General features: G+C 40.8%; 1 non-coding gene across 1 annotated transcript; it reads right to left on the bottom strand.

The window, feature by feature from the left end:
* Window positions 1–3,570: 3,570 nt before the first annotated feature.
* LOC112095978 lies at window positions 3,571–3,674 on the bottom strand. Its single transcript, XR_002904138.1, has one exon. It is a non-coding gene; the product is annotated as a small nucleolar RNA R71 (small nucleolar RNA).
* Window positions 3,675–4,300: the final 626 nt, after the last annotated feature.

Genomic DNA, 4,300 nt, shown 5'->3' with positions numbered 1-4,300 from the left:
CTGATTCTGATCGTTTTTTCCCGGATGCTCCGGTCCCAGGCTCACTGTCTCCAGCTCCTCTACAGGTTCTTGTCCGCAATTCTTATTTTCCACTCGGGTATCAAGGGATGTTATCTGCATTGCTTCCCTTGCTGCCGAGGAGTAACAACTTCGTGCGATTCTCTGGTCTCCTCGTACCACTCCAACTACCCCATTCACCCGGTACTTGAGAGCTAGATAATGGTTGGACAGTACCACTTTGCTCATTCTAAAAAATGGTCGACCTAGGATCATCTGATAAGGACCTTCTTCATCCACCACCACAAAGTCCAGTATCATAGTCCTTTCTGTCGGGGAGCTCCCAATCGTGATAGGCAGCTCGACCACGCCCAGAGGGACCAGCTTTCCTCCTCCAAACCCCTTCAAGGAGGTATTGGAGCACTCCAACTTCAAGTCTGCTATTCCCATCTCCTTCAGAGTTGCCTTTAACAACACATCAACTGAGCTCCCTGTGTCAACCAGTATCTGGTCAAACTTCTTGCTAGCAACAGTGGCCTTGATGACTAAAGCATCCTCGTGGGGGTATAAAATCCCTTCTTCATCCTCATCTGTCCACATGATTGGCACTTGCCTGACTCTTGCTCGTTTGACTGCTGGGGTGTTGAAGAATACCTCTTTACTAGTCATGGCGTATCTAGCATAATTCTTCCTCGATCTGTTGGAATCTCCGGCCAATGTTGGGCCCCCAGCTATCACCCTTACTGTAGGCTGCTCGTGCCTCAAGTTTCTGTCACTCTGCTCCCCTTCACATGTCGAGGCCATCATCGGGAAAGTCCCATATATAAACTCGTCCAGGTACCGATTTCTCACCAAATCCTCAACCTGGGTCTTGAGATCTCTGCATTCTGCAGTGGTATGGCCATAAGTGCCATAGAACTTATAATAGTGTCCCCTATCCCTCCTGCTGCGTAGCTTTGTTATTGGGGCAGAGAGGTACAGTAGTCCCTGGTCTTTTATGGCCTCATACACCTCATCCAGGGGCATCTTCAAGGAAGTATACCACCCATAGTCCTGGTTCTGGTTGATCATGTGCACTGCCCTTTCTCTATTTGCGCCGTTCTGAGTTGGAGGCGGTGGCAGCGCTTTCGGTCTGCTCCTTCTACTACCATGGGAGTGTGGATGAAGACCACCATATGCCGCGTCATGCCGTCTCCAAGGCTCCCTAGCTGGTGAGCGAGGAGGTTGCGCCCTGCTGCGCTGATACTGTGGTAGCCTCTGATGAGGCTGGTAAGTGTTGAGTGTTAGAAAATGCATATTTATAAAGGAGAAAACCGTCATTTTACATTTCAAGTCTTATTAACAACCCTTACTTTTATGTGTTTAACCTTCTTGTGATTTAATTACATGTGTTTTATTTTAATTAAGTATTTTATGTATTTTAGGGGCATTATAGTCATTTCACAATAAAGGAGAAATCAGACGGCAAAACGGACATCACTTTTGAACTCAGGACGGTCAAAAACCTTAGGAGGAGTATAAAAGGAAAAATGGCACTATTCACATGTACGGTACTATTCACGTGTACGGTACTGTATACGTTACTGTTCACGACACTGTTCACATAGACGGATGATGACGTGGCATTGACCGATGATGTGGCATTGACTGATGAGGTGTCACGATCCTGTTGGACTAAAATTCTTATGTACTGTTGATGGTGACGTGGCAGCATATCAGTGGACGAAAAATCTCGCGTACGGTGCATGCATCACACAGGATTATTTTCAACCAAACCGCGTTACTGTTCATCCGGGTCAAACCGCGTTACTGTTCAAAGTCGGGTCAAACCGCGTTACTGTTCAAAGTCGGGTCAAACCGTGTTACTGTTCATCCGCGTGGTCAAACCGTGGACTGTTGACTGATGACGTGGCGCAATCCTGAGCGTCCAAACTGTTTTTAATCCGATGGCCATGATTTACTCCATGTATCTATAAAAAGGGGGCCTCTCCCCCCTAATTTGATATCTCTGAATCCATTTTTGGGATCCATTTTCTGTAATTCTCTCTCCATCTTGTATTTTCTTCGTATTTTAATAAATTTCCATTTTGCCCCTAGTTCAATTATGAGTGGCTAATTTTCTTTCAAGCTTGGGTTGAAGGTGAAGTCTCAACATGTGTCATGGGCTTAATTTGGTAAATTTATTTTCTCTTCCCCTCTAGTTTTTGTGGATGTTTTGACTTCTCGTCGACAAATAATACTAATCTTGTCTAGTACCGCCTTGGTTACACCGGCCCTCTAGTACAAGGTTATTATTATTTGGCACGATAAGCCCTTAGCACCATATTGATTAGAGCGTGGTTCATGAGGTGTGGATTCCCCCCTCATGATTTAATTGGCATTAATACGGATTATTTAGCCCATGATGCATGTTGATACGGATCCAGATACCCAAGTACGTCATTTCAATAGAATTCTCTTCAATTTATTCTCACCATTTCAATACCAATTTTAGAATTTATTCTCTCCATTTTAATTTAAGTTTTAGCATATTCCAATCATTTCCACCACAAATCCAATCACCCATTCACAAAATTAATTCTACACAATTAAAATCCACCTCCTCGTGGGATCGACACTCGTCACCATTAATCTATACTACAACAGATTCGTGCGCTTGCGAGTACATTAAAATTTGCACAACAAGTTTTTGGCGCCGTTGCCGGGGAGGTAAGTAATTTTAATTCATAGAATTAATTTTTGTGAATAATTTCTTTTATTTGTTTTCTTGTATTTTTTTTAAAATTAAAAAAAAAAAGAAAAAAAAGTGAATCTACATTTAAAGGTTAGTATTTCTTTTCTTTTTCTCTTCTTTAAAATTCTGTAATTTAATTTTCCATTTATTTTTCTTTGTAATTTTTTTTTTGTTTATCTTATTAATTTAATTTTTAGTTAATTTCTTTCACGTATTTATTTTTGTGTATTTTTATAGAAAGGTTGTAATAGCGCAATAAGGTTAGTATCGTAATTTCTCACTCTTCTTTATTTTTATTTGTTTTGTTCCCATCTTTATTTTTTGTTTTGTTTGCATCTTTATTTTTATTTTATTTATTTTGTATGCATGGTCGTAGGTCATTATTACCTAATCTTGAACCTATAGACCTTGAATTAGAAAAAACACTTCGCACACACAAACACGTTAAAAATAAAATGGATTTACAAGCACCACAGGAGAGGCCATTTAAGGACTATTTTAGTCCCTTAGCTAATTTGAGCACGTCATGCATAAGATACCCAAATGTAGCTGCTAGGAGTTTTGAATTAAAACCTAGTGTGTTAAATTGTCTCCCTACATTTTATGGCCTAGAAAATGAGGATCCATATAATCATTTGAATGATTTTCATGCCATTTGTCAAACATTCAAATATGAGAATTTTTCAGATGATGATGTTAAACTTAGACTATTCCCATTTTCTTTAAAAGATAGAGCTCGTTCATGGTTAAATACTTTACCTGCTAATAGCATTTCATCATGGGAACAAATGGTAACGAAATTTTTGAATAAATATTTCCCAGTGCATAAAACCAACGCTATTCGCAGGGAAATCTCGGAGTTTACCCAGAGAGAGGACGAGCAATTTTTCGAAACATGGGAGCGATTCAATGGGCTACTCTTGAAGTGTCCACATCATGGGTACGAGAAATGGCATCAATGCCAATACTTTTTGGAGGGATTACTACCAAATGTGCAAGAATGGCTAATGGCAACAAGTGGAGGAGAGCTAATGTCAAAAAGTGCATCAGAAATTTGGGAATTCTTCCAGCGACAAGCAGATAATTCCCAACAACGGAGTCGATCACTTAGGACTACTAGAAGAATTAAAGGAGTGAATGAGGTTCAAATTGGCGAATCAACTTCAGGAATCAAAGAAGTCAAGGAGATGGTTGAAGGTCTTGCTCGACAAATAGCATCGTTATCGACTGCTAAATCAACAGAACCACATGACCAGGACTCATACTCAGATCAAGCCAATGCCATAGGTGTAATGAGAAAGCCATCAAATTACAACCCATACTCCAACACATATAACCCTGGATGGAGAGACCACCCCAATTTTTCATGGTCTCAAGGATTCCAACAGAATGGACCAGCAGCTCCAGCTCCACCAATGCAACAAATTCCTCAAGCCTCTCAGCCCCCATTCAGACCATACAATCAGAACCAGAACTACTCTCAACCCAGACCATGGGAGGATGCATTCCAAAATTTCAAGAATGTTACTCACTCCACGATTGAGCAACAGAATCGCACCATTGATGGAC

Source organism: Citrus clementina, unplaced genomic scaffold, assembly GCF_000493195.1.
Source record: "Citrus clementina cultivar Clemenules unplaced genomic scaffold, Citrus_clementina_v1.0 scaffold_1, whole genome shotgun sequence".
Taxonomy (NCBI): Eukaryota; Viridiplantae; Streptophyta; class Magnoliopsida; order Sapindales; family Rutaceae; genus Citrus; species Citrus x clementina.
Note: the sequence above shows the minus strand (reverse complement) of the source record. Positions and strands in the feature narration are given on the sequence as shown.